The sequence below is a fragment of the Scylla paramamosain genome, chromosome 19, assembly GCF_035594125.1.
Source record: "Scylla paramamosain isolate STU-SP2022 chromosome 19, ASM3559412v1, whole genome shotgun sequence".
NCBI lineage: Eukaryota > Metazoa > Arthropoda > Malacostraca > Decapoda > Portunidae > Scylla > Scylla paramamosain.
Window position 1 is genome coordinate 22,214,442 of NC_087169.1, and position 9,200 is coordinate 22,223,641.

Genomic DNA, 9,200 nt, shown 5'->3' on the forward strand with positions numbered 1-9,200 from the left:
ACGGTACCACCTTCATGTCCCACACTCACTCCTCCGCTGCTATACTAAAATGCACCTGTTTTCATTCATTGATTTTAAAATATCTGGTTTGTTGGTATAAAAAGGTAATTAACCATGAGGTGCGGAAGATGGCAGCCATGATTTGCAACCTGCCCATTGACCAAGGCGCGAACACAACCCTTCCTTACAATACACTTAATAATGCCTCAAGTCTACTCCTACATCCCCTTTAGGGGCTTCTAACTATAGAGTAAGAGAAAATAATCATAGCAGGGTCTCGGTAGCTCAAAATAACGTGGCTGGCGGGGGTGGGAAGAGAGAAAATAAGGAAAGTTATCGTGTACTTCTCATCTCCATCTTGCAGTGAGTCATTCAACGTGTGAAACTCAAGTCCGGAAAAAAAAGAGAGAGAGAAAAAAAACTCGAATAACGCCGAACTATTCATGAATCCGGGGAGAATAAATGAGTCAGGAGTAAGAGCTTTTATTTACGCTTAGAAATAGACCAGAAAAGTTACCATATAAACACTGAAACACGAGATATGTGTATTTTAATAAGAAAAGGAGAATAGTTGCAAGGAGGACTTAAGAGGGATGTAACATTGAAACGAATTCCTTTTGTATTAGTCACCCTGCCACTGCCGCGCCCTCATCACCGAATAACAGTGAGGCGGAACATTCAGGGAACAGTTTTTGAGTATTGGGACATCCTTGGAGCATTAGATTAAAAAAATATTAGTAGGTTTTCCGTGGTAATCTTGAATAATATAGAAGATGGTCTGTGAGAGAAGTGTTTTGACTGTCTTGCAGAAGGGAGGGTGGTCGACCAGAGAGAGAGAGAGAGAGAGAGAGAGAGACCGGATGTGAAAGACTTGAAAACAGTAAAGGATTGTGTGTATATGAGTGTGTGTGTGTGTGTGAGAGAGAGAGAGAAAGAGTGAGGGTGAGAGAGATAAGTGAGTTATGGATGAAGGGGGAGAAAGAGCGAGGGAGGCTGAGACGGAGAAAGAGGGAGGGAGGGAGGGAGGGAGGGTTGAGGAAGCGAGGGAGGCTGAGGGAGAGAAAGGGAAGGAGGGAAGGATAAGGAACTCTCTGTCCGCGCCTTGTGAGTCTGACGTCATCATCCGGGTTCCGCCTCCTCGGTTTCCCGCCAAAAAATAAATAGACCATCACAGGAGCACTTGAAGCCAACAAAAGCAGTAGAGATATCAAAGGAGGAGGAGGAGGAGGTGGTATTGGAAAGAACCGAGAAGGAAGAGATGGTTAGAGACGGTAATAGTAGAAATAATAGCTAAAAAGTCATTGGGATGGAGGAAGAGGAGGTAATGAATAAAGCGTTGTGGTGTGGGAGGGTAGAAGGATGTAGGAGGTGCAGGAGAAGGAGGAGGGGGAGGAAGAGAGGAGGGGATCGGATGAGGTAATAGTAGAAATACTTATGAAACAGTGAATAAGGGTGGAAAGGAAAGAGTAGGTGTTGTTGTTGTTGTCGGTGGTGGTGGTGGTGGTGGTGGGGTTGGTGATGGTAGGGGAGAGGACAGGGAAAGGGGCAAGGAGGTTTAATATAACAGTGAAGGAATCTGTAATATATGGTGATGTTCGGAGCGATCGAGAGAGTGGCTTGATCGGAGGCGAATGACGGAACTGTTTTGGCTTGTAATATAATAAAAAGTGAGCGTTTCTCCCTGAACGTATATGTGGAGACGCGTGAGTTATTCATTTGTGTGCAGTATTAAAAGAAACGTGAAAATCCATCTCATTACTTTAAAAAATTAAAAGTGCAAGCACCTATGTCGAGGCCAGCGGAATAACGTCCAAGAGAAGAGTCGGAGGCTTTAGAATACTTGATAAATGGGGGTTATGATAGTACTGCTGATGTTATTTTTACCCTCATACTAACGAACGATGATCATGCTAGCTCTAGAAACAATATTAGTAAAAAACAACCTGCCAAACATGATTTTGAGCCAAGCTAAAAGGGAAGTCCACAATTAGCACGACATGCCCACAATTCACATGCGACAGCGAGGCTTTGTACTGGTGAAAATAATTTACACGTTGTAAATTATTTTGTATTACGTGTGTGTGTGTGTGTGTGTGTGTGTGTGTGTGTGTGTGTGTGTGTATGTGTGTAAAAATCATGCGCATTCATTCAGAAATACATTTAAGCATGATATAGTAGTAGTAGTAGGTACAGTAGTAGTAGTAGTACTAATAGTAGTAGTACTAATAGTAGTAGTAGTAGTAGTAGTACTAGAAGTAGTAGTAGTAGTAGTAGTAGTAGTAGTAGTAGTAGTAGTAGTAGTAGTAGTAGTAGTAGTAGTAGTAGTAGTAGTAGTGGTGGTAGTAGTAGTTGTGAAAGTAGTGTTTATATGAGTGTGTTTCTGTCAGAAGTAATGAGGCGTACGTGTGTTTGCGTGTGTCATTAGCGTGTGTTTGCGTGCAGGGTCGGCGGCGGGGATCTGCGTGGTGGACAACAAGAAGGGTTGGTTTGTGTCCTGCGGCGTCAGAGACTCCTACCTCTTCCGCCTCAAAGACTACGGCGGCATCAATGCAAACTTTGACTTCAGTAAGTGTGCAGTAGTTCACAGAAAGGTACTGAAGTGTTAGAGACAGGAAAACACATCTCTTAGTATCATTTATTCTCTTTGAATAATTCACAGCTTCAGTGTTTCAATAAAAGTTTAATATTTTGTACATTCTCCTTACAATTCTCACTTTTATATGAGAAAGTGTACGATATTTTACGTACGACATTTCTCAGGGATGTATTGAAGTGTAACGCCAAGTTCAAGGAATATTTCTTTGTTACGGCGGTGATTGAGTCACCACGTAATGAGATGCCACTAAGCCGTAACAGTTACTGCATTCCCCGGAGCGTAGCCTCGGGATGGTGCGAAGCAACGCGTGGTTACGGCTGAGCATGCTTGTCTCGCCTTCACTGCACTCGTTTTCTTTTTCAATGGCTCAGAGATGGTTAGTGAGATCCTCACCACTGTTTTCCTACTGATGATAAGGATACTCATTAAACTATCACTAAAATCATGAAAACACCTTTGAAAACCTAAGTAACTTCCACCACAGCCTATTAAGAGTTACTGAGATGAGGCGCCAGAATGCGTGACATTACATTAGAAAAAACACAGCTGTACAGATGACTGGAGTCACTGATTGGACGTTTAACCCTTAGACAGCTGCCAGACACTCTGGGAACACTTAAGATAGCCTCTGTCAATAATATACAACACTGGGAAGAGCGGGAAGCATTTTTAGAAAGATTTGGTGAAACGCGACAGGCATTCCCCGTAGAGTAAGTGAAACGTGAGACGAAATATCGCGGCGAAATCTCAAAGGTCTTTTACAAATAGTACCCCCATTTCCACATTAATACTCGGATTCAAAACAAATCTTCACCAAATATATTTTGTTTAAATACCTATCTTGTGAAATTGAAGTTTATTTATAGATTTTTTAGATATGGTAGCTTTTATTCTGGATAGGGGCAGCCTAGAAAAGTAGTCCTGTATCAACACTAATACTGAGATTTAAATAAGACTTTCAGCGAATATTTGTTACTTAATTACACTTCTTATGACAAAATAACAATTAAGTTTGTTCTTAGGTTTTTGAGATATTACACAATGGTTAGGTTACCTTTTCACTATCTCTCTCTCTCTCTCTCTCTCTCTCTCTCTCTCTCTCTCTCTCTCTCTCTCTCTCTCTCTCTCTCTCTCTCTAGGACAGGCGACACTTCTTATTTATTTAAGTGAAAGCTTTTGCACCTTAACGTGTGTGTGTGTGTGTGTGTGTGTGTGTGTGTGTGTGTGTGTGTACAGGACTTTTTATACAATTGAACCTAGACGTAAATTCTTACGCTATGGGAATAACGCAAAATACCAAAAAGAAGAAGAGGAAGAAGAAAAATAATAAGAAAAAAAAAGAGAAACAGAAGAAGATGATGATGATGAAGACTGACTGAGTGATTCATATGGAGCCGAAAAGAAGAAGAGAGGTAGAAAAAAAAGAGAGAGAAAAAAGAAAAAGAAAAAAAAGAGAAAAAAAATAGTTATAAGCGTAGTATTCGTACACAAAACATATAACAAGATATCTTAACAAAATCCCCGCGATATGTCACAGTGACCCACTAAAACTCTCTCAGTTTCTTCCACGCGCCCCAGGCAAGGGAGCCCAAACTAATAAGAACTCTTACGCACTTGAAACTTTCGCAGCATCTTAGACAAACCTGATATATGTCTTCACGTTTAAGAGTCCAGGAAGAAAGCTACATGACCACTGAAGAAGGACAAACAAGAAGCGCAAAAAGGAAAACTTTGAAACGTGGCTTGAAAAAAAAAAACAAAAAACACGGAACAAACTCGAAAAAAAACAAAACAAAGAAACACCATGGTTATTTCTATTTACGCCCTCCTCTTTGACTCCTAGCGTTAACCACTAGAAACATGCGTCAGGAAGGAGGAATGGAAGGCTTGGGGCAAGGAGGAAAGGTTGGAATGAGGTGGAGAAAAGAGAAAGAGAGAGAGAGAGAGAGGGGGGGAGGGAAGACCGGTCAGCTGGAAGGCGTCTGGTGGGTGAGGCAGAGAGCGCCACGCCACACTGACCCACTCAACACTTCACCTTCTTCAGTGTCTTGCCAGGTGCCGTCGAGTGGGGATGTGCTGCTCTGTGGTCTCTCTCCCGTGCTAGTTGATATTCCATGGACAGCCACGCTTTCTTTGGTCGTTCTATCGTTTCCTGTTGAGGTCTCACGTATGCTGTGTTGCCTCCCATGCATTCATAACAGGTCCCCTCGCCGACCCCTGCCAGCAAAGGTGAGTGAGTGAGTGGATTTGATAGTTTTAAATAGGAGTGTCATGTGTTGTGTGAGGTTTCTCTGAAGTGACCAGGTGCTCTCTCTCTCTCTCTCTCTCTCTCTCCCTCTCTCTTCTTTTTTTTTATATATATTATTTTGTTCGTGTTCTTATGACTTTCTCTCGTGTGACGGAAGTTTGGGTGCTTGCTTGTGTGTGTATGTGTGTGTGTGTGTGTGTTTGTGTGTGTGTGTTTGTGTTGTTTATCTTAAATGCTTCTTTAATTAGTGATGGGGAGAGAAGGTGTGAAAGTGTTATGAGTGAAAAGGTTTGTTTGTTATGTTTATTTGTTGTTGTTGTTGTTGTTGTTGTTAGTGACGGCGGTGTTGGTGGCCGCGGCGGTGGTGGTGGTGGTGTATGTGTGTGTGTGTGTATGATTATCAATATTTGCTCATAACTGTCTGTCTGCTTCCTGTTTGTCTGTTTGTCTGTCTGTCTGTCTGTCAGTCTGTCTCTGTATCTGTCTGTCTGTCTGTCTGTCTGTCTGTCTGTCTGTCTGTCTGTACACACATTTTCCCACCTGACTGTTTGTCTATTCGTTTGCATGACTTCATATCTCTGTGTTTCTCAGTCAACTTGTCCGTCTGTGTGTTTAACTGTCTATCTGTTTGTATAGCTGTCAGTCAGTCAATCACTCAGTCAGTCAGTAACGTGTGTGTGTGTGTGTGTGTGTGTGTATGTGTGTGTGTGTGTTTCATTGAGTATTTCAGTGTTCTCCTCCCCGTCCTCCTCCTCCTCCTCCTCCTCCTCCTCTTCTTTTTCTTCTTCTTCGTTATCATTGTTGTCATCGTCGTCCCCCTCCTCCTCCTACTCCTCCTTCATGATATCTTCCTCCTCCTCCTCCTCCTCCTCCTTCATGATATCTTCCTCCTCCTCCTCCTCCTCCTCCTCCTCCTCCTCCTCCTCCTCTTCTTCCTCCAAGGACCAACAGGTACGAGTCTGCTGCTGCTAGTTCTTCTATAATACTCCTCCTCCTCCTGTTCCTCTTCCTCCTCCGCCTCCTCCTCCTATTCCTCCTCCTCCTCCGCCTCCACCTGCTCCTCCTCCACGGTCAAGGTCATGAAGACATTACGTGTACTACCGCAGAGGGCGCCACGGAGGTCAAAGGTCACGTTGTAACCATTACCTTAGACTTGAGGGAACTGTCACGGGTTTACCCTATTGATGGGGGGTCAGGGAGGGTGAGGGGGGAGGGGGTGAGGGTGATGAGGGAAACGAAATGGGGGAGTTAAGACGAAGGATGGGGTGGGAGGGAAAGAGAGGGAAGGAGGAGGAGGTAAGGCAGAGTAAGGTGAGGAGAGGAGGAGGAGGAAGAGGAACGAAGGAAGGAAAGGGAGGTGAGGAAAGAAGAAGAAAGAATGAAGGTGAGGAAAAGAGTGAGAAAGAAGGGGGAGGAAAAAGAAAGGAATGAATGAAGGGAGGAGAGGTCAGAAGAAAAGGTGAGGAGGAGGAAGAGGAGAAAGTAAGTAGGGAAAGAAGGAAGAAAGGATATTCGTTAAATAATGATTATCATCTTCATTACTATTATCTTGTTCTTGATTCATTCTCCTCCTCCTCCTCCTCCTCCTCCTCCTCCTCCTCCTCCTCCTCCTCATCCTTTTCCTCTTCCTCCTCCTACTTCTCTTCCTCCTCCTCCTCCGGTCTCATCTTGCCAATACAGAATGATAAAATCTACACACACACCCACGCACGCACACACACACACACACACACACACACACACACACACACACACACACACACACACACTTGCATGCAGATCAGACAGAGAAATTTTCCAAAGTCAGATCCTCCTCCACTTCTTCTTCTTCTTCTTCTTCTTCCTCCTCCTCCTCCTCCCTCCTCCTCCTCCTCCTCCTCTTCCTAGAATAAGAAATAAGAGAGAAACATTTTTTTTTTACAATATTTGATAGATTTATGATTTACCTTGAATGAAAAAAAAAAAAAAAAAAAAAACAAGAACTTCCTGTTGTTGTTGTTTGTGGTGGTGGTGGTCGTGATGGTATGCGTACACACACACACACACACACACACACACACACACACACACACACACACTAAAAAAAAAAAAGGGGGGGGGCGAGATGGAAGAGAACTAGGATGCACGCACGTAGAGAGAAAGGCGGGAGATACAGAAGGAGAGGGAGGAGGGGAAGGAGAGAAAGAAGGGAAGGAAGATGGGAAGAATCCTTTTTGTTTAATAACCATTCTCTCTCTCTCTCTCTCTCTCTCTCTCTCTCTCTCTCTCTCTCTCTCTCTCTCTCTCTCTCTCTGTCCGACTTCCTGTATTTATTGTTTTTCCGTCATTCTTGCTTAGCACTTTCTTCTCTCAACGCAACAAAGAAAGAGAAGGGTGTTGATTCACTTATTATCTGTCTGGCTAATTGTGATTATGTAACTGTATTTTTTGTGGCTTAACTGATTGACAAACTATCTTAAACTAACTGTCTGTTTATAATTATCAAGGAAAATAATTAACTAAGTAACTATTCATATTAAACTTAGCATTTTTAACTATAAATATTAATCTAACTAACCAACTCACTCACTCACTCACTCACTAACAAATTAACTATCTTTCTAACGATAAATATTAATCTAACTCACTCATTCACTCACTCATTTACAAACTAGTTACATTAAACACACCAGCTATCTTTCTAACTATGAATATTAACCTAACTCACTCACACACTCACTCACGAACTTAATAGACTCTTCCCAACTCTAATAACTTAACTTTAACCTAACTATCAACCTAACTTCACTATTATTTCTTCGTAACAAAATGAAATATAGAAATACTGATTTTTCTTTTCTCACTGTCTGTCTGCGTGTCTCTTTGTTTGTCTGTTGTTTGTTTGTTTGCTCGTTTGTTTCTTTAGTTTTGTTTATGTTGTATGCGAAGAACATAATAATTGTTTGTTCGTTCGTTCGTTTGTTTGTTTATGTTGTGTGTGTCGCATGTCTCGGAAGAACATAACAATTAAGCGTTTGTTTGTTTGTTTGTGTGTTAAGGTGTGTGTGTGTGTGTGTGTGTGTGTGTGTTCCGCCAGTAAGATGTGGTGTGGTGTTACGTAGAGGCAGTAGTAGTAGTAGTAGTAGTAGTAGTAGTAGTAGTAGTAGCAGCAGTAGCAGCAGTAGTAGTAGTAGTAGTAGTAGTAAAAATAGTAGTAGTAGTAGTAGTAGTAGTAGTAGTAGTAGTAGTAGTAGTAGTAATAGTAGTAGTAGTAGTAGTAGTAGTAGTAGTAGTAGTTGTAGTATTAGTAGTAATAGTAATTGTTGCTTTTAAAGTAATATAACATTTTCCTTTGTGTAGTTTTTGTTAGGTCACTAGAAAGCCTATGGCTATAAACCTGATTCTCTCTCTCTCTCTCTCTCTCTCTCTCTCTCTCTCTCTCTCTCTCTCTCTCTCTCTCTCTGCTCTCTGACTGATTCTTTTTCATTTGTAACTTACTTGATAGAAAGTTAATTGAAATCTCATTATCATCCTCTTACACTCCATTTTTCTCTCTCTCTCTCTCTCTCTCTCTCTCTCTCTCTCTCTCTCTCTCTCTCTCTCTCTCTCTCTCTCTCTCTCGCTACGTCGTCAACCAAAACCCAAAGAAATCACAAGAAAACACGAACTCAATTGACGTCATCTTAATCTTCAACTTTTTCATTATTCGAGGCGCTGCTGACGAAAGGAAATTTTCAGCTGATACTAGAAATTTAGGACTTGAAACGAAGGTATGGCTCAGGGCAGGGCAGGTTAATTGGAAGAGGAGAAGGAGAAAGAGGAGGAAAAGGAGGAGGAGGAGGAGGAGGAGGAGAGAGAGAGTTATTGAAGGAGGAAAGAGGAAATAACTATTGTGTTCCTAGGTATTGCATATGCCAGTCAGTTAGAGAGAGAGAGAGAGAGAGAGAGAGAGAGAGAGAGAGAGAGAGAGAGAGAGAGAGAGAGAGAGAGAGAGAGAGAGAGAGCGTGGTATGATGACCTGTTTATTTGGCATTCCTTGTGTGTGTGTGTGTGTGTGTGTGTGTGTGTGTGTGTGTGTGTGTGTGTGTGTTCTTCTAACGTGTTAAGTCATGTCAGAATTTGCTTTAGGTTATAGAAAAAGGACCCTCTCTCTCTCTCTCTCTCTCTCTCTCTCTCTCTCTCTCTCTCTCTCTCTCTCTCTCTCTCTTACTTTCACTTGCATGCTTTCCTCTCTTCCTCTTCGTGACTTCCTTCTACGAAACCGAATTGAAAAACTAGTCATACCCTTTTCTCCTCCTCCTCCTCCTCCTCCTCCTCCTCCTCCTCCTCCTCCTCCTCCTCGTCCTTCTCCTCCTCCTTCTTCTATTCCTCCTGGTT

General features: G+C 42.4%; 1 protein-coding gene across 2 annotated transcripts in view; it reads left to right on the forward strand.

The window, feature by feature from the left end:
* The first annotated feature begins 4,620 nt into the window (after window positions 1-4,620).
* Window positions 4,621-9,200, forward strand: part of LOC135109924 (uncharacterized) — a 21,761-nt gene continuing 17,181 nt past the window's right edge. The window contains exon 1 of one of the 2 annotated variants that reach the window (XM_064021823.1): window positions 4,621-4,825. The gene's annotated coding sequence lies outside the window, so the exon portion shown is untranslated. The remainder of the gene's footprint in view (window positions 4,826-9,200) is intronic. The other variant, XM_064021822.1, reaches the window with a different exon arrangement.